Raw genomic sequence first — 24,693 nt, 5'->3', positions numbered from 1 at the left:
TGCAGGTAGGAAAGATAAATCTTCACCTCCTATCCCAAAGACTTAATATTTCTGTTACTTAAACTTGGGTCCCAGATATTTGAGGCAGCAGATCACCAACAGGAGATCAGTCTCTGGTGATGGACAGTGCTGGACTTAATTCTAACTCTACTACTTTCTAGCTGTGGAACCTAAGGCAAATTACCTCTTTAACCTTCAGCATCTGTAAAACAGGATAGTAACCCAACCCCATAGAATGGACAAAATGAAGTAATGACTATAAAGTGCCAACACATGCCGATGACTAATAAATGTTGGTCAGTGTATTGTTCTGTCATGTAGTTAAATGGTATGAGCTAGAGTTTTTATTCAACTGAAAAGATGCCCTAATACCAGGAATGGCTATTGTAATTCCAATCCTAGTTATACCACAGACTAGACTTGTTTTCCAACATGCTGTGAATCAAGATAAAAGCTCCCTGTCTGAAGTTCTGGAAATATTTCTTTGGATTTGAGCAGTAATTACACAAGGATATATAATACATATGTAAAAACTCATCAAGCTGTACATTTAAAATATGTGCATTTTGTATGTATACAAGCTATTCCTCTATAAAATATATTAATGGTTCCCCGTCGCTTCTAGGAATCAGCACTTTCTTTACACAGTTCACAAAGCTCTCCAGTTTGATGTGTGTTGTTCACCAAAGTGCTATTCTTCACTACCTGAATCCCTTCTGCTGATTGTTCTTGCTCTTGGTTTCATTCGCTTGTTTAGCAATCATTTACGGGGCATCCCTGGTGGCTCAGATGGTAAAGAATCCACCTGCAATGCAGGAGACCTGGGTTCGATCCTTGGGTTGGGAAGATCCCCTGGAGGAGGGCATGGCAACCCACTCCAGTATTCTTGCCTGGAGAAACCCCATGGACAGAGGAGCCCGGCAGGCTGTGGTCTATTGGGTTGCAGTGAGTTGGACATGACTGAGCGACTAAGCACAGCACAGGGACAAGGTCCCTACTTTCACAGAACCCACTGCTTTTTACACATCTAGCAACTGTGTTGTAACTGGGACAAGGGGAATGGGGAGTATTAAAGGTATCGGCCAAAGAACAGAAATTAGCAGGAAATGCCAGGAATATGCCTGTTCAGAAGGCAACCAAGTGTAAGCAGTTAATGCTGCAGGAATACATAGTAACTATGTGTACCTTCGCTTATAGAGGCCCAGCAATTTGCCCGAAGAGTAAACAGTGTCTCCCCGAGGCTGAAAAAAGTTACCAACAGCCCAAGAGGGATATTTTGCAGCAGAAAACAAGGCGAAAAAACACAGTATTGCATTGTGGAAGACAGCAAGGCTTGGGAAAGGGCAGGAAAGGACAGTGGACTAGAGTTCAGCCCACTGAAGGAGGAATGAGAGTCACGGGTGCAGAAAGTGGCATGCTTTCCTGAAATCACAGGAAATGATGCATAGAGAAGGATCCCAACTAGAAAGAAAGGAATGCCTCTTTTCAATAGGTGGGATGTCTTCCAGGTAGTAAGAAGGGCAAATGTGGACCTAAGTCTCTTTAAGGTTGCTTGGAGTTATGGAGAAAAGCTTAAGATTAGGGAAGCTGTCCCATTCAGACAGGGAGATTTTCCCCAATAAAATATGGTCTGAGCTTTCTGTGCTGGTATCGCTCTCGCAAACACGGTGAATGTTTCAAAAACCCCCCGGACTTTCTGTAAGAAGTGTGAGAAGCACCAGCCCCACAAAGTGACACAGTACAAGAAGGGCAAGGATTCTCTGTATGCCCAGGGAAAGCGGCGTTATGACAGGAAAGAGTGGCTATGGTGGGCAGACTAAGCCGATTTTCCGGAAAAAGGCTAAAACTACAAAGATTGTACTAAGGCTTGAATGTGTTGAGCCTAACTGTAGATCAAAGAGAATGCTGGCTATTAAGAGATGCAAGCATTTTGAGCTGGGAGGCGATAAGAAGAGAAAGGGCCAAGTGATCCAGTTTTGAGCTTCATTTTTTATTATGAAGACAATAAAAATGCCATCAATAAAATCCTCTTAAAAAAAAAAAAATATATATATATATAGTCTGAGTAGGACTGTCCAAAGCGTCAACAAATAGTGATAGCTAGGAATGTTTTTCCTGCCGCACAATAAATAGAAGCTCCACTTAGCTTAAGAGAACTGCCACTTCATTCTTTTCCCATTCAAATGAGCTGCCTTAAGGAAGATAAGGAGGGGCCCGGGAGGAAAGAAAATAAGCTGATGTAACTTCTTCAATTAGTGGCAAGAGGGACAAGTCACTCTCCAGGCACCAAGGTCCTGGTGAAAATGCAATTCCCAAACACTGCCACAGAGCGGTGCCTGGTCTACACCCTGGGACGGGTAATGAATTTCCTGGAGTTTCTGGGAAACTCAGAAAACCCAGCTCACTGGTTAAAGTCCAGTGAGCTTAGTCCTAAGGTGCCACTGGGGAGCTGTAAACAAATGACAGAGCATTTCTGAACACAGCAGGATTCGCAGGAGTCCTCTAAACTCACAGGGCACAGAAAGAGGAGGGTGAAGGGAGAGAGCAGGGGAAGGAGACTGGTTAAAGAGCATGGGAAAGCCTTGACAACTCCTGAATCTGCGTAATGTGTATACAAGAATATATTATACTGATCGCTACATAATTATACATTGCATATATTATTAAACATTTTTTAAAACTCTGGTGGTAGCACGTTAAGTACCACAAGCAGGGTCAAATCAAAGGAAGAATATACTTGATCCTTTTTAATCCTAAGCTTTCACCTCACTCTACTCAAGACCAACTAACTCACCCAGAAACCCGACTTTTTTTTTTGGTCAGAATATCTTGCAGTTCTCTTTATATTTTATTTTTTCTCTTTTACCGTCCATCACTTCTTCAACCCGACTGGAATACAAGCTCTATGAGGACAGATTTTTGTCAGACGTAGAGTGGACTTGCCTAATGTTTAAAGAGCAAGTGAACCCAGCACTAAAATCAAGTTTCCAGGCTTTCTGGCCAACACTCCTGCTCTACTCACCCTCTCTGGAGGTAAAGCCCACTCATTCTCCTCCTCCATTCCTGCTTTCCCTGCTCCCATTAAAAAAAAAAAAAATGATATATCCTCAATCAATAACAGGAGTCAGCATTTATTAAGCATCTGCTATGTGACATGCAGTTTAAAAATGATACACATAAACTTTTCCTAAAGATTCTTCAGATATGTATTTCCCTCTTAAATTTTTAAGTGAGGCACAGAATTACCTTTTCCAGGTCACCCAGCTAGCTAATAAGGAGAACCACGATTTAAGTTCAGGTCTTATCCTAATGAATGCTTTAGAATTCTTGCTATTTAATATAATTCATAAGATTTCAAATCTTTTATTCCTTTATTGGCCTATAAAACAAGGAGTAAAAGTACCAGGAAAGTACCAGGAGTAAAAGTACCAAGGAAAATCGAGACTAACAACTACATGGTTCCATTTTCTCCTTTCTTGCGGTCCTGCTCACCTCCACCCTGCCCCTCAAGGGGCACACAGAACCCAGGTCACGAAACAAGCTAGACACAAAATTCTGTGGTTCTCTGCTCCCCTCCACTTTAAAAAGTCATTACTTCTAGCCTTAAAACCTGTTTTGTTTTTTTTTTAAATAATGATAAAATAAACCCAAACATGAGGTTTCATGAGGGCTTGCCTTCTACTAATATATCCATTTATATATAAAGTCTTTACTGGAGGCACAAGATGAGAAGAAAATGTATGGGCTACTGATACTCAAACACAGATGCTATTCTACTTTCCTTGATTAACATCTCTAAGGCTCATTTTCTCAACAGAAGAGAGTTGAGAACAAGGCTAATTTAAGGAGGGCATAATCCAGGGCCCACTTCAGGATAAGGGAAAAGGCAAACCAGAAAGGAAGGGGTGAGGGCTGCTCAGAGCTGCCCCGGGGACTGGAGACCACGATCACCAGTGAGGCCGTGTGCGCCGCTCTCCTCTTCCCGCTCGTCCAGGCCCACTGCGCCAAGGATCCTGATGTGCAGGGAGGCAGCAGGGTGAAGTGGCAGGAGCTGGAGGTGCAAGTGAGATGGACCAGAATACAGTGCTACCCCCTTCACCAGCTGTGGAAAACTGGAGCACCTCATTTAACCTGCCTGAACCTCAGTTTCCTTGACTTTAAGATGGGAATACTAACCGAAGCCCAAACCACTTACTTTCTTTTGCAAGGCCTCCAACTCTCTAACCAGAAAACGACCTCAATATGCTCTGAATTTCTCCTACCCTTTAAGGTGATGATAGCTTGGATTTTTCCAACTTTGAATATTCTGTCTTATTGTTAAAAGTTGTGATTTGGAAATGTATATACATCCAGCTTTATGTATACCATGTAATTGGTACTTACAATTTCCTAATTGCTCATCTTTTCATGCATGTGTGTTAGTCGCTCTGTCATGTCCGACTCTTTGCAACTCCCTGGACTGTAGCCCACCAGGCTCCTCTGTCTATGAAATTCTCCAGGCAAGAAAACTGGAGTGGGTAGCCATTCCCTTCTCCAGGCGATCTTCCCAACCAAGGGACTGAACCTGGATCCCCTGCATTGCAGGCAGATTCTTTACCACCTGAGCCACCAAGGAAACCCAGTATATATGAATATGTGTATATATGCATGCATAAATGAAACACTGAGCTAATAAACGCAATATATTATAAGCAGAAAACTTTCTTCAAAGCCCTTCTGTGGGTAAGCTTTTCCTTGCAATTTAATGAGATCTGAGGTAAATCTAATTTTTTCTAATCGTTCTTCAATTATAAACGCTTTTCATTACTTTCAGCCCAAAGAACATTGTGATTTCAATAATTAAGGTGGCCAGTCGGCAAGCGAAAAGATGTTCAATATCACTAATTATTAGAGAAATGCAAATCAAAAATACAACGAGGTACCACTTCACACCAGTTGGAATGGTCATCATTAAAAAGTCTACAAATAACAACTACTGGAGAGGTGTGAAGAAAAGGAAAACTTCCCATACTGTTGATTGGAATGTAAGTTCGTACAGCCACTGTCAAAAACAGTATGGAGGTTACTCAGAAAACTAAAAATAGAATTACCATGTGATCCAGCAATCCTAGGAATACACACGGACAAAACTATAATTCAAAAAGATACATGCTTCCCTATGTTTACAGCAATACTATGCATGAGAGCCAAAAAACATAAACAACCTACCTGTCCATCAACAGGTGAATGAATAAGGAAGATGTAGTACATATATGCAATGGGATACTACTCGGCCATAAAAAAGAACGCCATGTGCAGCAACATGAATACAACTGGAGACTATAGCCCTAAGTGAAGTAAGCCAGAAAGAGAAGCACAAATACCATATGACATCACTTATACGTGAAATCTAAAATATGGCACAAATGAACCTATCTCCAAAACAGAAACAGGGGCTTCAACGGTGGTTTCAGTGGCTAAGACTCTGAGCTCCCAATGCAGGTGGCCCAGGTTCAATCCCTGGTCAGGGGACTAGATCCCACATGCCGCAACTAAGGACTTCATTCTCGTGGCGCAATGAAGATCGAAGGTCCTGCATGCCACAATTAATACCCTGTGTAGCCAAATAAAATATTAAACCTATCCATCACCAACTCCCTGAGCTTGCTCAAACTCATGTCTGTTGAGTCAATGATGCCTTTCGGTCATCTCATCCCCTTCTCCTGCCTTCAATCTTTCCCAGCATCAGGGTCTTTTCTAATGAGTCAGCTCTTCCCATCAGGTGGCCAAAGTACTGAAGCTTCAGGCTCAGTATGAGTCCTTCCAATGAATATTCAGTATTGATTTCCTTAAGGATTGACTGGTTTGATCTCCTTGCAGTCCAAGGGACTCTCAAGAGTCTTCTCTAGCACCATAGTTCCAAAGCATCAATTCTTAGGCGCTCAGCCTTCTTTAGGGTCCAACTCTCACATCCATACATGACTACTGGAAAAATCGTAACTATGACTAGACGGACCGTTGTTGGTAATGTGTCTACTTTTTAATATGCTGTCTAGGTTGGTCATAGCTTTTCTTCCAAGGAGCAAGTGTCTTTTCATTTCAAATCTGCAGTGATTTTGGAGCGCAAGAAAATAAAGTTCGTCACTGTTTCCATTGTTTCCCTATCTATCTGACATGAAGTGATGGGACTGGAGGCCATGTTCTTACTTTTTTGAATGCTGAATTTTAAACCAACTTTTTCACTCTCCTCTTTCATCAAGAGACTCTCTAGTTCTTCTTCACTTTGTACCATAAGGGTGGTGTCATCTGCATATCTGAAGTTACTGATATTTCTCCTGGCAAGCTTGATTCCAGCTTGTGCGTCATCCAGCCCAGCATTTCGCATGATGTTCTTTGCATAAGTTAAATAAGCAGGGTGACAATATACAGCCTTGATGTACTCCTTTCCCAATTTGGAACCAGTCCATTTTTTCTTGACCTGCATACAGATTTCTCAGGAAGCAGGTAAAGTGGCCTGGTATTCCCATCTCTTGAAGAATTTTCCACAGTTTCTTGTGATCCACACAGTCAAAGGCTTTAGTGTAGTCAATGAAGCAGAAGTAGATGTTTTTCTGGAATTCTCTTGCTTTATCTATGACCCAACGGATGTTGGCAATTTGATCTCTGGTTCCTCTGCCTTTTCTAAATCCAGCTTGAACATCTGGAAGTTCTCAGTCCACGTATTATTGAAGCCTGGCTTGGAGAATTTTGAGCATTATTTCGCTAGCATGTGAAATAAGTGCAACTGTGAGGTAGTTTGAACATTCTTTGGCATTGTCTTTCTTTGGGATTGGAATGAAAACTGACCTCTTCCAGTCCTGTGGCCACTGAAGTTTTCCAAATTTGCTGGCATATTGAGTGAAGCACTTTCACAGCATCATCTTTTAGGATTTGAAATAGATTAGCAAGAATTCTATCACCTCTACTAACTTTGTTCGTAGGGATGCTTCCTAAGGCCCCCTTGACTTCGCACTTTAAGATGTCTGGCTCTAAGTGAGTGATCACACCATCGTGGTTATCTGGGTCACTAAGATCTTTGTTATATAGGTCTTCTGTGTATTCTTGTGACCTCTTAGTATCTTCTGCTTCTGTTAGGTCCATACCATTTCTATCCTTTATTGTGCCCATCTTTGCATGAAGTGTTCCCTCAGCATCTCTAATTTTCTTGAAGAGATCTCTAGCCTTTCTCATTCTATTGTTTTCCTCTATTTCTTGTACTGATCACTTAGGAAGGTTTTCTTATCTCTGTGTGTCTGTGGAACTGTGGAACTGCTTGCTCTTCTGTGAACCCATCTGCATTCAGATGTGTTGATCTTTCCGTTTCTCCTTTGCCTTTTACTTCTCTTCTTTTCTCAGCTATTTGTAAGGCCTCCTCAAACAACCACTTTGCCTTTTTGCATTTCATTTTCTTGGCAATAGTTTTGATCACTGCCTCCTGTACAACATTATGAATCTCTGTCCATAGTTCTTCAGGCCCTCTGTCTATCAGATCTAATCCCTTGAATCTATTTGTCACTTCCATTGTATAATCATAAGGGATTTGATTTAGGTCATACCTTAATGGCCTAGTGGTTTTCCCCACTTTCTTCAATTTAAGTCTGAATTTTGCAATAAGGAGTTTATGATCTCAGCACAATCAGCTCCCGGTCTTGTTTTTGCTGACTGTATAGAGCTTCTCCATCTTTGGCTGCAAAGAATATAACCAATCTGATTTCAGTATTGACCATCTGGTGATGGCCATGTGTACAGTCACCTCTCATGTTGTTGAAAGCGGGTGTGAAATCATAATGGAAAAGAGTATTTAAAAAAGAATGTATGTGTATATCTGAGTCACTCTGCTATACAGCAGACTGTCACAACACTGTACATGAATTATACCTCAATTTCAAAAACGGAAAAGAAATAAATTTAGATGTCTAGTACGATGTCTTGGGCTTCTCTGGTGGCTCAGTGGTGAAGAATCCACCTGCCAATTTAGGAGATGTGGGTCTGATCCCTGGGTCAGGAAGATCCCCTGGAGAAGGAAATAGCAATCCTCTCTAATATTTTTGCCTGGGAAATCTCATAGACAGAGGAGCCTGGTGGGCTACAGTCCATGGGGTGGCAAAAGAGTCAGATACAACTTATCAACTAAACAACACAGTACAACATCTTAATTACATCAGTCAATACTCATCTAAAATTAAAGTTCCTTTCTCTCCATTCTACATAGAGCTGAGAGTTTTGTGATTGGACTGGGGTAGAGGGATAATTCTGGAGAAGGGAATGGCCACCCACTCCAGTACTCTTGCCTGGAAAATCCCATGGACTGAGGAGCCTGGTAGGCTGCAGTCCATGGGGTCGCGAAGAGTCAGACACGACTGAGCGACTTCACATTCACTTTTCACTTTCATGCATTGGAGAAGGAAATGGCAACCCACTCCAGTGTTCTTGCCAGGAGGATCCCAGTGACAGGGGAGCCTGGTGGGCTGCCGTCTATGGAGTCGCACAGAGTCGGACATGACTGAAGCGACTTAGCAGCAGTAGCAGCAGAGGGATAATTAAGACCAGTCATCTTTGATTTCCCCATATTATTATGCATCTTTTCTACCCCCAACAAGACTGCCTCTATTCTGGCTCCTTAAGGGTTGGGAGCTGAAGGAGTGGAGAGAAATAAGGGAGGTTGATAAGGCCTTACCAGTGAGAGCTGATGCCCATGATAACTTTCTCATGAGGGCCTGCAGGTTTTCCAAAAGAGTACACAAGTGAGACCCTCCACGTGCAATTCTCAGGACAAGAGTAAGTCCTGCAAAACTCTCAGTCCTTGAGGTTCCCAAGGACACCTCCTCCTGACTGACATCATCTTCTAGGTAGCCACACAGTGTCTCTTTTCAGAAGCTTTTAAAATCTAGTTCCATCCAGAAACTCGGGGGAACCTATTATTGTGTTTTAAACTGCATGTTACTAACTAAACAGTCCTCTTCCTTTTTCTCTGCTCTGCTATCAGTCCACAGATTTGTATACTAATCTTTATGTTCTCCAGACACAAGGGGATAGATGTCAAGTTCTCAGAATCGTTCTATTAGAGCTTCCCCCATCATCTGGCTTCAACGAAGGGGCCTTAAAAGAAGCATCCTCTCCACTCCATGGTGTGTAGAGACGGGAAAGGGCAATGAACACACCGCTACTGACAGCTCTCTCTCCAAAAATACCCTTGTCTCAGAACCCTTAACTCTTCACAATTTTACTTCCTGGAAAGTATGGGCTAAATGTGCAAAAGCAATTTAAGGCCATCTTCTATGCAAGTCCTTGAAATATGAGGGTCACCAAGCAACACTGCTTTATTCCCAGTCTTTGAGGCTTCAAAAAAAACTAAAATAAGTTAGAGTTCCAGTTAAAACCCTGTTAAATGTGTCCAACTAGATTTGATGAATCCAGGGCCTGTCTCAAGCTTTTCAGAATTTCTTTGGTGTGAAGCAAGGTACTCTGCACATACATACTTAGAGCCTCAACATATTTTGCTGTTGGAAAACCCAGTAATTATGAAGGTCATAATGAGGAACTAGGAATCGATTTCTAAGAGCACAGTAAGGTCCTGGTTAGCTATCAGTGGCCTCTGTTTGCTAAAACAGGAGCAGTGCAAATTCCTCTGGTAACACTAGAGAAGACTACAGCAACTTCAGGCAGCTGTAAGCCAGACCGGGCGCTTCCTGGTGTCACTTTTTAACAGCAGCTGTCAAGTCACAGAGAACCTTTGTTCCCTGCAACATCCTCCCTTATTTTTTTTTTTTTTTTGTCAAATGTTTCCAATGTGCTTGATATTCCTGCCCTTGAGTACATATTTTTGTTCCTGACTGAAATCAGCATTTCACTTAACATGCATAATTACAGAGATCTCCATAATTTATCCTCCAGAATGCTAATGCAGAATAATAAAAGCTACCCTAAACCCTACACTCCTTTTAGCTTCTCTTTAACAAAACTTCAGTCGAAGGTGCTAATTGTCTCACTGTCTAGAGCCACCACGTGCCTTTCATGTCACTTCTGTACAATCTCAGTGATGATATCTACACCTCAAAAGTAAAGTATGTGGCTGCCAATGACTAGGCCTGGTATGCACTATGAAAAGTATGGTACAAAGTCAACTTACAAACTGGTTATATCACAAAAGTTTGCTTCTAAAGTTTGTTCTTTGGTGCTCATTTATTTCCCCAGGGAAAAGTTGTTCTAATCTGTTTAGCTCCATAGGCCAGACCACAAAAGCTACCACTGAAATATGGTCCTAAGCCAGTGTTAACCCTGAGTCCTAACCTCTGAAGCAGAGTCATCTGGCCCAAGAAGAAATGGGAAGGGAGTTGTGTTTCCTTTCCCAGAGTACAGAGCCAAACCAAAGCTACACTTAAAAGGAGGAAAAGCTTGTCAAGAGGCACCCCCTTGTACACCCAGCCTCTTCATTCTGCCCCAAGTCCCTATTACTACACTCTTACCTAGGCTTTAGCCTCCTTCTGAAAACATTCTAGGTACAAAACTACTTGCCTTTCTCCCCACTGTTCCTTCCACTCTCAAAGTAAAACCAGCGATCTCCTCACCCAGAGGCACTAGGCGGACAACTATCAGTCCACATTCACGAAAGTTGCCGGTGTGAGACAGCTCACCCTGACCCTGCAGACGCTTACTCTTTTCAAGGGCAAAATCAATCTCTAGTAACATTTTCTACACCGGTCAAGAAGAAAAGCTTCAGACTCTGAAGGGAAAACTATTCAGGGGTGGGTAAACCATTTCAGATGCCAGTTCCCTATACTCTTCACAACTTTCATCCTTCCAAACCCATGGCTTTAAAAGCAGGGAAGAAAAGAGAAATGTTTTGCTCTTTCCCCACTCCCCACTACCCTACAACTTTGCCTACCCAATAGGTTAGCTTCATCAGATCACACATTTTTCATTCACAGTACCAGTGAGTGATTCTGAAAACTGTCAACAGGAGGAAAAGGGCTGCACAGAACCCTGTCACAGCTACAGCCACGATTCACATACATGAACCACTTGTACGCAAGTCAAGCTTGATTCAGGGGTTGCCTGCCTAACTAGATGGGCATCTTTCACTGTTGCCATAATATTTACAAACCAGTGAACAACAGTAAGTCAGTGGCCTCTCTCACAGAGTACGATAAAGTTTATTTCACTTCCCTGAACTTAACAGTTGTTTGCTGTCATCTCTCAATTACTATAGTAATATATAGTAACATAATATACAGATAACATATAAAGCCTAATTAACGTTTTAAGGATAAGAATTACCAAAATTTTTAAACTGACCCACTTTCCTGAACACCTTAAACTAACACAACACTGTAAACCAACTATACTCCAATAAAAAAATTTTAATTAATATTTTTTAAAAGCACAATGATTACTGGCACAGACAAGAATAATAGATAAACAGAGAGAACTCTATAAGCCTCACATCATCCCCGTGGGAAATCTGAGTAATTCCCAGACATTATCTTTTTCGCACAAAGGCACAGGTTTTTCTTAGTCTTTCAGTTCTTTCTGAACCTTGCACTCCTGGAGTTTCCATGCCCACCCTTCTCTCCATCCTTATAACTACTAGTCAGTCAGCCTTCCTTACCTCCAACCTCATGTGGGCCACAGCTGCCTAAATGTTGTGCTGGCCTCTGTGGGGCATTTTAGATGCACAAACTCCTAACGAAACTGTGCAGGCTTAACCTGGGTCCCATCTCAGCATCTTTCCTCTTCATACCCGGGGTCTGCCCACACTGGGAGCCCCTCTGCAGGCTCAGTGTCACCACATAGACCTCAGGGCCGCATCAGCTTTAGGCAAGAAGCATTCTCAACTACTTCATGGTCCACATTCAGAGTCTCAGCACTGTTAGCTTTGTTAATTGTCTGACTTTGGCACAATACTACAGTGCTCATAATTGCTTCTTTTTTATTCCCAAACCCCAATATCTCCATTTCTTCTCCCTTCTAACAGGCTTTTCCTATCAAAAGGTGTTCCAGTTCACCTATAACTGGGCTGCTTCCACTCTAACTCTCTTCTTATTCTGATGATCTGCTAAGCAATCCACGCTCTTCCTAGAGCCAGGACCTCCTTTTTGTTTAAGAGCATGGTTATTGTTTGGTCACTAAGTAATCTCAAATGACCCCATGGACTACAGCCCACCGGGCTCCTCTCTCCATGCCATTTCCCAGGCAAGAAATCTGGGGTGGGTTGCCATTTCCTTCTCCAAGGGATCTTCCTGATACAGGGATCAAACCTGCATCTCCCATTGGCAGATGCGTTCTTTACCACTGAGCCACCAGGGAAGCCCTTTAAGAACATTACTGGGATATAATTCATTTACCATAAAATTCACACCTTTTAAAGTACACTATTCATTAGTTTGTATCAGCTTACCAGGTTATGCAGCCACCATCACTAATTCCAGAACCCTTTCACCACCCACAAAAGGAATCCTATACCTATTAGAAGCCATTCCCCATCTCCCCCATCCCTCACCATTCCTATGACCACTAAACGACTCATCTACTTTCTGTCTCGAGAGCTTAGCCTGTTTGGGACATTTCATGTAAATGGAATCATACAATATGTGGTCTTTTGTCTCTGGCTTTTTGCACTCAGCGTAGCGTTTTCAGTGTTCATCCAAGCTGAACCATGTGAGCACTTCACTTCTCATTCCTTTGGATGATATGCCATCATATGGATATACCTCACTGCATTTATCCATTCATCAGGAAAGGGACATTTGGGTCATTTCCACATTTTGGCTATAATGAACAATGCTGCTATGATCATTCACATACAATCTTTTTGTGTGAACATACGTTCTTTTCTTGGGCATATAACTAGCAGTGGAATGGCTGGATCATATGGTAACTTAAACTTTTTGAGGAACTGCCAAACTGTTTCCCAAATGGCTGTTCCATTTACATTCCCATCAGCAAAGTTCAAGGGCTTTCATTTCTCAAGATCCTCATAAATACTTGTTACTGGAAATGTGTCTTTTTGATTCTAGCCATCCCAGTACAAAGCAGTCACCTCCTTACAGGTTTTTTTTTTTTTCTTTAATTAACTTGTTTTATTTATTGAGTTGGCCAAAGAATTCATTCAGGTTTTTTCATAAGATGTTATGGGAAAACCCAAATGGACTTTTTGTCAACCCAATATTTATTTGGCCATGGTGTGGGACATAGAGGATCTCAGCTCCCTGACCAGGGGATCACACCTGCTCTTCCTGCTGTAGAAGCATGGAGTCAACCACTGAACCATCAGGAAAGACACTCTTTGCAGTTTTGATTGACATTTCCCCAAGGGAACGTTGAACATCATTTTACATGCTTATTGGCCATTTGTAAATCTTTGGAGAAATGTCTGTCAAACTTTTGCCTACTTTAAAACAGTTGCATTATTTTATAAAGTCTTCCTGCCAAAAGTTAACACATGTTTCGTAAATCTCAACCATGGGCCAAAGTCCTATTATTCACCAACAATCTGCCACAATTCCAACTTCTATATATCACATTTGTGGGTAATATCTGTTCCTGTGTTCCAATCAGTAGCACTCTCCTCCCACTATGTGGTGGATCTGCGAGTTCCAGTGCCAAACCCACTCCCCTAACACCCATCCACACCCTCTGCAACCCTGAACTTCCCCATCACACTGAACTTCCTTTGCCTATACAATGCCCTACCACAGTTCACTTGTGCCAGTATTTGCAATCACCCTGCTTCATCAATCTAAGACAGCATCAGTTATAAGACCATCATTGTTTTATATGCCAAGAATGAAAAAAAATGCTAAAACTATGGCACATCTTTCATTATGAAGCATCTCAATGTCAGTACTAAAATGCAGAGAAGAAAAAAACTGACTTAGAATCAACGAAAGACAGCAGTTCTAGACAACAACTCTGAAAGGCTGGTGTTATTCCCACTTTACAGACAAGACCATTGAGGCTTGGCAGTTAAGTGACCTGCCGAAGGTCACAAAGTCAGTAGGTTGGTGGAAGTAAGATCCAATTCCAGGTCTGACTCCAAAGCAATACTGAGTCCATTATACTTTCTTTAACCTGTCATATTCACATCAAAGCATACAGCATGCACCAGTTTAAAAGAGAAATGCTGTTACTCTTAAAATGTTATTTTTTTTAAATTATAAAGTATTGTCAAATAGAAAAAAAGTTTTATTCAAAATGAAAATATTCCATTTCCATGTTAAGAAAAAAAGGTCTAAATATGGCAATATTTAAAAAAGATACAAAAACATATACTCTTTGATCTACCAATTTTACTTATAGAAATTCATGGTACCGATACATTTGTGCACAGAAGTAACATTACTGAATTGTTCTTAACTTTTAAAAACTGGAAAAATGTAAAACATCCTCCAATAAATGACTGGCTAAATTAAGAAACACTCAATGCAACCAATTAAAAAAAAAAGTAGAAAAATAACTTCACCTGTTAATATGGAGTAAACCCCATGATATGTCATTAAATAAACACACAGTTTATATATTTGCTTTACATATATAAAACATCTCTGGAAAGTACCCAAGAAACTGTTAACTTCAATTACCTGTAGAAAGCAACAGGTTGCTGGGAGACACAAGTGGGAGGGAAAAGTAATTTGCAGGCTTGAAAACTTGAAACATACGAATGAAAGAGGGAATCAAGGGTAAAGACCTAGACAGATTAAATATCAACCGTTAAATAACAAAGACAGAGCACAGGAGTGTGAGGAAACCTAGATTCTAGTTCCAGCTCGACAACCAGATGAATGTTCTTAGATGAGTCAACCTCCTTCTTGGCTTTTAGCTGTAAATGAGGAATTTCCTCTTCATGATCTCTTAAAAGACTCTTTCCAGCTCTCTAATTTTATTATGACATATTTAGCTCCTACAGTGTGTCAAATCTAATTTGCAGGCGCTACTGAAAATGTCTTTAAGTTTGTGGCATAACAGAATATCAGATCATAAGCCCTAGCTCCTGCTACTTTTTAGCTGTAGGCTTTGCAGCAAATAGCATCACTGACATCACGTTTTATTACTTTAAAGCTGAGGTATTACCTATGTGATCTGGGAAAGGTGATTTGATCTCCTAAAACTCAATTTTCTGACCTATAAGATGGCCATAATAATTCTTATTTGAAAGGGCTACTATGAAGGTGAAAGTACTTAGCACACTGCTTAGCTCAAAATGGACATCTGAAAATTGGTTTTCTTCCTCTCCAAACTTAGAAAGTCTGCCCAGCAAGCAGGGAGCTGACCAACTCACTTCTGACTATAATTTTTGCTCCCCAGAGCCTGGGTTGTTACTTCCTTTTTCATTTCCTTTCCCCTCCATCCACTGCTACCTATGAATATCCTATACGCCATTTTCATTTCTCATCTCTTTTAGAGCAGAAAAGGAGCCTACAAAAGCAAAATCAGAAGAAAAGAGTGTGATGACTTTTCCACCTCACATTCTGCTAAACTTTTAAAACTTCCAGGTGAATCTTCCTTGCTTCACTGACCCACTCAATCTACAGATGCTAGTGGAGCACCTACAATGTGTCAGGAGCTGAGGGTGGAACTCTAGCTCTCAGGGGGCTTGCAGTTTTTTGGCAGGTGACCATTAACAAACCAACAAACATGAATATGTCAGAGGTGATGAAAACTCTGAAGAACTCGGGGGCTGACAGTAGCAGGGGCTAGAGAGGAGGATGTGATATTGCAAACAATGGCTGAGAAGGAGATAGGGACAGTATGACATCTGAGAGAACCCTGGATCAACTGAGGGAATGAGCCATGCTGCTACCTTGGGGTAGACCAGGACGTGAATTTAAAGGTAATGAGGTGAGAGAAGTGCAACACACTGGAGGAACAGCAAGAAGGCTGGCATGGCTACAATACAACAAACAAAACTAGTTCAGAAAGTTCACAGGGAGGCGGGCAGAAACTTGAAGGTCTTGGTAAGGACTTTGGATTTTACTCCAAGTGAAATGAAAGCTACTAGAGATTCTGATGCTCCAATCTCATCCTATACTGGCCATTGTGCTCCTTCCCAGTCTTACTATATATAATGCACAGAAGGGTTACGATCGTTCCTTTCAAAAGGATTAAGCCAAGATCTGTCCCACAGAGGGTCAATTATGCCTGAAAATTATTCCAACAGTACATTTTAAAATGTGCTGAACAGTTTTACAGAAACATGCTATAAACGGAAGATATCAAGATTGCAAGCTACCACAGATAACATATACAGATATGCCTACACATAAACAAGATGTTCAGGCAGCTTTGTTCTTGTGAAAATCTCTTGATAACTTCAGTGTTGTTTTAACAGGGAACAGTTAAATGAATTACAGTACCTACTGTACCTACATTATAGAAGAATAAACAGCCATGAAAGAGAATGAGGTAAGTCTCTACATGAGTTTCAAGCGTGTCCATTTATTCAACAAGAATTTTGCCACTTTGGACCTGGGACATAGTCCTGAATGAGAATAAAACTGACATGTTTCTGACACTTGTGGGACTTACATTTTAGTGTAGGAGACAATATATAAACAAGCAGAATGAAAGCAACAATTTTTGAAGTAAGCACTACCAACCCCCCCCCCCCCGCAAAAAAGAGACTCCCCTTAATACATAATGGGTGCGGGAGAAGTAGAAGTAGTTTTATAAATATACTGTCAAATATTATAGCTATGGGTCTATAGCACAACTAAGCTTTAGAAAACTATCTGAATGAGCCTGCATTGCTACTGTTTTATCCTAATAACAGTAAGAACTAAATTCCTCATGACCTTCATATCTCAAAATGGGAGAGGAGGAGGACAGAATGCTCTTAGAATTTCTCTCCAAACCAACCACATGCCAGGAGGCTGGGTCAGCACTTCTCAGAAAGTGGCTCTGTCTAGTCACACCAAGGACCACCCTTCTTACTTTTGATTATCTAACCCCATTTATCCACCCAGCAATTCTCAGTAGTTCCGTAAAGTCCCTCCTTGTGGCACACAAATTTGAATCAGACTAGATCACTGGATACATTTGAACTCTTTTAAATGGAGACAGACATGATTCATATCAAAAAGAAACATATAAACACTCATCTTACAAGAATGCCCAATATGTAGGTTTAAAAAGTCAAACTAAATGGCCTGTGTTCACAGAACTTAAGACTTTGCTCACATCATTTAAAGGCACAAATTATAACTTGTCTGTATGTGCACAGCCTAATTTCACAGTGGAAGAATGCCACATCAATTGCAAGCCACATTAAGAGAAAGTAAACATGCAACTAAGTTCTGAAGCACATGTACACGCATATAAGTCAGATTCTGTAGCTATTATTCCATTAAGTAAAAGTGCAGTGCTTATTAGCAAATTTACAGTGTACTATAGTGCTTATAAGCAGATTCAGAAACGGGTTTACTCACTGTAGTGGGTTGAACTGCAGCACCCAAAAAGGTATATTTAACTCCTAACAAATGATACCTGTGAACGTGACCTTATTTGGAAATAGGTCTTTGCAAGTTCAATTCAGTTAAGGATCTCCAGATGAGATCATTCAGGACTTAAATCCAATGACTGTGTCTTTATAAGAGAAAAGAGAAGATCTGAGCAGAGAAGACCCAGAGGGGAAGACCACCTGGAGGTGGAGGCAGAGGCCAGGAACGGCCACGGCTGCCAGGAACCACCAGAGGCTGGGAGAGAGGCAAGAAACAGTCACCCGCAGGGCCCCCGGGACCGACCCCGTCAGACAATCTGATTGGAGGGCTTTGTCCTCCAGAATTGTAAGAGAATAAATTTCTATTGTTTAAAACTACAAAGTTTGTGGAAATTTGTTAGAGCAGCTAGGAAAGGAATACACTGACCCATAAAATTTGATCTCCCCATTCTTCATTATTTTCTGTATGGAGTTCATAAACCCAGAGGACTGGACAGCAAAAAAGAATTTTTTTTCCCTTCTGCTCACCAGTTATTGGAACTCAAATACTGAGCTGTCTTCACAGTACTGGGACTACAACTTCCAGCAAAGATACACACAGGCACACGAAATAACTATTTTCATTCTCTAAACTTGAGAGGCTCCATTATTTAACAAAACATGAAAATTGAAAGAAGGTAAACTGATTTATATGTTTCCAATTTTCTTTTAAAATATAATAAGCCAAGACTTTAACAAGTTAATTTTATTATTTTCAATTTAGGGTTTTTTTTCTTATAAAATAATAGATTTTCACTGCAGAAAGTTTGGGAAAGAGTATGAAAAAATTTTAGAATCAAAGCCTCTTCACAATTTCTCAACTTGAAATGTAAAACTAGATATATATTTTCAGCTGTAAGCTGAATACCCTTTCTTGAATTACTTGAATAAGGCCCATCATTAAAGGCCTTTGTTTACAATCAAGTTTGTGTGGCAGTTACACAACTATGAAATTGAGAGTCTACAGTGGAAATTCTGATCTAATTTTAACATAAGCCTTATAATTGAAACACACAAATGGGAACTACGAGGAGAGCTTTATTGTCATGGGGGTTTCCGACAAGGTGCTTTCCCTTGATCATTTTGGGTCCTGAACTGTTCTGGTCTCTAATCGTAATTTACATATCAACTAAGCCCTCAGTTTTAGAAATAATATTTTTATGTGTAGAAAAGCAATAGATGAAGATCAAAATATCAACAAATTTTATTCAAGAGTTCCCTTTCACTTTATTTTCTCAAAAATAAGTATCAAACAGGCAGCACAAAAAACAGCTAAAGAGGAACATCTAACATGCAATAGCAAAGGTTGGAACACTGAGAAGGGAAAAAGCCTGAAAAGATTTTCCAAACCAAATCTCTGAATGCAGGTACATTCCTTAATGTTTTACTTAAACTCTGATGTTTTTGCTAAAAATAAAAATTTCACTAACTCCAGATATTACGCTGCTCCACCATTTACATATGTTTATTCAAAATTACACATATGGAGCCCCCTAAGTATGGGCTCCACAAAATGACTTCCCTCCAAAGAATACAGAAGAAAAATCAAGAGGGGAGGAGTAATTTTATGGTGAAGCCAAGCCCACTACCTCAGCCAGATGATCAATGTCACCATCAACAGTCATAAACCCTGCCGACAGTATGTGCCCTTGATGTGATGTGATTAGTATGTACGCTTGATGTGACATGATGAAAGTGGTACCTTACCTCTGTGGTCTTCCTCCCCAAAACCCATAACCCCAGTCTACTTATGGGGAAAACACCAGACAAATTCCAACAGGGGGCATTCTACAAAAACACTTGACAGGCACGTCTCAAAATAGCCAAGGTCACCAAAAACAAAGAAACTCTGCTAAGAGGAGCCTAACGAAACATGAAACGAAATGTAATGTGGCATCTTGGCGGGATCCTGGAACAGAAGAGAGGCGTCAGATAAAAACTATGGAAACCGGAATGAAGCGTGGACTTTAAATAATAAAAATGTGTCAATATGCATTCGATAATTAAAACAAATGTTCCATATGATACAAGATGTTAACAATGAGGAACCACCAATATATGGAAGCTTTCTGCTTTATTTTTTCAATTTTTCTGTAAATCTAAAACTCTAAAAAAAATACATAAAGCCTGTTTTAAACATTTACATGGCAGTCACTTTCAGAAAAAATACCAATTAAGGTCCCAGACCAGAATTTTTCTAATTCCCCACACATAAAAGCTTAACTTAAGGAAACAACCAGAGCCACTAAGCAGTTTCTTTCAGCACCAAGATTACATCTAGATTTCGCAAGACCAATAATTAAGGTACTCAGGGGCAAGATGAAGGGAGTCAAGATACACCTCACCTACTCAACCAAACATCTGGTTTATTATGATAAGGGTGTGAAAACCCAAAGTCACAGAGCTATTTATAAACCAGATAATTTTAAATGAATGAAAATAACAAAAGAAAGGTAATTCAGAAGAGGATTCATCTAAAGCACAAGACTTGAGCAAGAAATCTGGCCTTTCTTCCATGACCAGGGCCTACACGTTACAGCCCTAAACAACACCCACCCACCTCCAGCCCATTTCCTCATTTTTATAAGAGAAAGTGATTTGGGACCATACAATATTCAAAGGACGCTCCAAAAATAACAGTATATCATAAAAATATAATATTCTTACTCTTTCACGTCACTGGCATCTGCTCAAAGCAACCGATATAGGAAAAATGTAATGTTTTGTCTGTGATGTATGCATCAGTAGGAAGCAAAAGAGAATCAACCAAGAGAGAGAGAAGGGGAGCAAAGGAGGGGAAACAGAAGTAGCATTTAACTTATCAGCAATTACCAGACCCTCCTTTGATGTGTTTCTCCCTGCCAAAGTGTCCTGATGAAAGCCTCACTTTAACTAATGCTTATTGAGATGATCTTAAAATTGCTACACTGTGGTTCAGCAAAAGCAAGAGCTCTAAATGCAAAGCAGACATTGGAGATAAAAATAAACGAATACAGGTTCTTTCACTTAAGGGGTCTACTCATTGTCAAGTAGGAGGCAAGGCAAAAAAAAAAAAGTACAATCTTTTCTTGATTCAAGGACACTGTCAACTGGAAGATGCATCCTAACTACAAGGATAATAATTTTTAACGTGTCTTAGAATGGAAAAGATACTACAGTTTCCAAGCGATAAGCCCTGGAGTAGGTTTAGCATAAAGGAGCACAGATGCCAGGTGAATGTTCTACCATCTGACATTGCTATCTTTTACTGGTGGGTGTGGTATGAGGAGTTCCACAAATTCTTAAAATTTATACATCTTGCCAGGAACAGATTTATTTATAAAAGACAATACAGACCTGCAAAGAAGCAGAATATCTTTATTAATATTATAGCCAACATGAATAAACTCATATTGACATTTTACTAAATTATGTGGGAAACAAAAGTTTTGTTTTGTGGGAAACCAAAATTCACAGGTAATTTTTTCACCTAAGGAAAAAAGCCTTTTTATCAACAAAGCCTTTTTATCAACTTAGAAGATGAGATCTTTACTGCTTTTTCTCTTGATCTTCTATAAAACAAGTCATAGTAAAGCTTTTAGTGTACAAAGCGGGACAACCATAAAATAAACTACATTACTGAAAGAGAATCAGGTGCTTTTGGGAGACAGCAGAAAGAACAGAAGATTTTCATGATGTTTTTCCCCTTCAGTTAGGACTAAAACTGTACTTTAGGACAGGAAAACCCTGTTTTTGCAAACTCCTTTAAGGTCAACTCTAGAGTAGTAAGTAGTAGGTGCTTCATTCAAGTCAGTCCTATTTGGATGTTTATTTCTTTTAACACTAGAGTGCTCAGAAACGGGTTTCCCAGGTGGCACTGGTGGTAGACTCCACCTGCCGATGTAACAGACATGGGTTTGATCCCTGGGTCAGGAAGATCCCTTAGAGAAGGGCACGGCAACACACTCCAGTATTCTTGCCTAGTGAATTCCATAGATAGAGGAGCCTGGCAGGCTACAGTTCTTAAGGCTACAAAGAGTCAGACACAACTGAAGCAACTTAGCAGGCCCAGAGATGAGATGGCACTTGTTCAATTAGGTGCCCTAATGAGAGAAGCAAAACCCTTCTTTCAGAGCAGGACTCCTGCACCCAGCCAGACGGGGCCCTCACACTCTGTGTCTCTGCCGCTGTGGTCACCCCAGCAGAGAGCCCAGCCTCAGCCAGGCCATGGAGCAGCTAAGCGAGAAGAGATATTTCCACAGGAAGGCAGACAGTGTAACAATAACCCAAAGACAGAGTTTATTGATTCTTTCATTCTCCACTTTTAAGGCTATTCAAAAGTAACTATAAATCAGACTGTTAGAAAAATTAAGCTTCATACTTCCAACTACTTCGGGGAAACCTGTCTGTACACTTTAAGTCACAATATCTCTATAGAGTTTACTATGTGCCAGGCACTAAGTGCTTCCATATATTAACTCAAACGTCACAAGAAGTCCATGAAGTAGGCAAGTACTCTCATTACTGTCTCCATCTCACAGGTGAGGAAAAGGAGACCAAGGTTAGGTGACTTGCTCAAAGCCACAGGACTGTCAGTGGTAGAGTGGAGACTGATTCCAAGCAGTCTGGCTCGATGCGATGCCCCAAACCACTACATTACACTGAGAGCTACCTTTAGAAAACAAAATAAATGCATGGCCTCTATTTTGTCTATTTATGGAACAAAATGTCCAGACCTCAAATGCCTCTCCCCACAGACCTCAGTCAACCCTTACACTGGCAATAAGCTGGCAAACAGGCAAAGTTTTCCCTAGGTACGTAAGCATGACTCGCATTCCAATAAACAAAGATATAAACTATCCAGACTTCCCTTTCTGCCTTCTAAGAAAGAGCACAGATAACTGCAAGCTTACCATACATAATGAAGGATTTCTCCATCCCCTTTAAAGTATTATCAAACTATCTCATACCAACACTCAACGGATAAAAGGCCATGATCCTATCCAAAAGGCTTATGGTAGAGAGTTGCAAATATCAGTTTTATTTCTCTGAGTGCAAAATTATTGTGTGAGTAAAACAATGAAACCTGAAAAATAAATGAGCAAAAACAGATGTAAAAGAATCCAACATGATAAGATAAAAGGTGTTAGTTCCATTCAACCAATATTGTGAGAATTAACATCTCTCTTACCTTAAGGTGCTCAAAATAGTAAGGTATCAGCCCAAAAGAAAGAGCTCACTAAAGAAATGGTAACAAAAATAAGACTATAAAAATATTAAACACCTTAATGTAATTATATATTTACAATGAACTAGTCATTGTGAAAATGTTTTAAAAAACAAGGAATGACACCCCGCCAAAGTCACAATAAAGGTCTTTCCGCACAGTTCAATTTGTTTATTTAGTTGTAGCACTGCCCGCCCACCCCATCAACAAGAAAGCCACATTCATTTGAGGTCATTTTACCTCCTGCTATTTCCTTTGCTTGAGTCTGCAAAGTTGTGATGCATCGTGGTGATCTTACTCATTGAACAGAAAGCAACTGAGTGAAACACACAAGCAACTAAACCTCTGGCACCCTGTAAAACCACAAGAGAGCAAGATCTTTTTTTCCCCCATGTTCTAACAGATTTTTAAAAAGCTGTTTTCTTAAGTGGCAATATACCTAGAATGACTGCATGCTTATCAAGAGCCACATGCTCTCTATCAAAAATCAGAAGTCAGCTGACACCGAGACTGGAAATTAATCCGGTCAAAAATTTTTAATGAACTTTTAAGCAATTCTCACTTATTTACCTGCACATTTAGCTAATTTCAATCTGTAAATAAAAGCAGTAGAAAGTTTCTTTCTGCAGATCTTAGCCTTCAAAGTTAAAAGAGATTCCCCATTCCCAGAGATTTCCCTTAATTAAAAAAAAAAAAAACTTTCAGAAAAAGTTACACAAAAACAATGGATATCAATGACTTACGATAAAAGCACAGGAACAGAACTTTCCTGAAAGGCACTAAATATACTGTCAGTTTATATAAAATAACATGGATTGGCAAAATAGAAATGTCAGATAATTTAAACTTATTTCAAAATTCATCTCTCAAGACCCTGACAACCAATTATGAAAAGAAGCATAACAAAAAATTGGAAAAGACTTTTTGGAAATGTGTTAAGCTTCGTAGTAACTTAAGCAACTTAATGGTAAAAGATAAACTGAATGTAAACAAGTAAGTACACATCTCTATTTTCCCCATTAGGGAACGTCCATACTGTTTCTCCATCGACTAGCATGACTAATTGAGAGAAAATGTTAGATTTTCTCATTAATTTCCCTTCATGGAAGGGTGGAGGGGTGTGGCCAGACACTACGCAAGGATGGCACCGGAGTCCTTCACGCTTTATACTGACACTCTGAGGAATGATCGAACAGTATTAAAATATCTGAAATCCTGCCCAGGGTGCGGGTAGAACCTAAATCTATCCATTCTGCCCTGTCTTCATCTTCTGCTAGTGCATATTTCAGAAACCAGGGGGAGCAGGGAAAGCAGGCTGTCAATCCGCTAAGAACTTAGCCCTCCTATGACCACTCTGGCCTGGTTGGAGGGACTCCTCTTAACGAGAGAAGTCTCAGATTTAACTCCCTTTCCACCCCCAGCATGTTCCTAGCCCAGAGTTTAGCATCTAATTGAAATTCTGACTTGTTCCTGAAATTCTGCATTTCCTATGTTTTCCTGTCAATAAATGCTCCCTTCTCTCACTTGAGCTCACCCTTGACTGGGGGTACAGTAATTATGAGCTTCCCAGGTGGCTCATCAGGTAAAGAATCCACTTGCCAATGCAGGAGACTCAGGAGACACTGGTTCAATCCCCAGGTGGGAAATATCCCCTGGAGAAGGAAATGGCAACCCATTCCAGTATTCCAGCCTGAAAAATTCCATGGACAGAGGAGCCTGGCAGGCTGCAGTCCACAGGGTCACAAAGAATCGGACCAGAGTGAAGCAACAGAGCTTCAGTTGCTTGTTTGGGGATACAGTCATTAGGAAGCATCAATAATTACAGGACCAACAGAGGAGGAAAAATTAAGAAATAAAATAACCTTGTCACACATACACAAAAAAGCCAAGTCCAGAAGTTGTAAAAGCAAGGAGCAGGTAATTCCTGTATTACACAAATTCTTCAAGAGAACAGCAAAAAAGGAGATACTTATCAACTCATGAGGCCATGATACCA

The 24,693-nt window shown here is 40.4% G+C and overlaps 1 protein-coding gene and 1 pseudogene across 4 annotated transcripts in view; one reads left to right on the top strand and one right to left on the bottom strand.

The window, feature by feature from the left end:
- RRAS2 (RAS related 2) overlaps positions 1-24,693 on the bottom strand; it is a 95,791-nt gene that overhangs the window by 16,293 nt on the left and 54,805 nt on the right. The window lies entirely within an intron of this gene.
- LOC105602416 (large ribosomal subunit protein eL42-like) lies at positions 1,060-2,045 on the top strand (annotated as a pseudogene).

Source organism: Ovis aries, chromosome 15, assembly GCF_016772045.2.
Source record: "Ovis aries strain OAR_USU_Benz2616 breed Rambouillet chromosome 15, ARS-UI_Ramb_v3.0, whole genome shotgun sequence".
NCBI classification, from domain to species: domain Eukaryota; kingdom Metazoa; phylum Chordata; class Mammalia; order Artiodactyla; family Bovidae; genus Ovis; species Ovis aries.
Note: the sequence above shows the minus strand (reverse complement) of the source record. Positions and strands in the feature narration are given on the sequence as shown.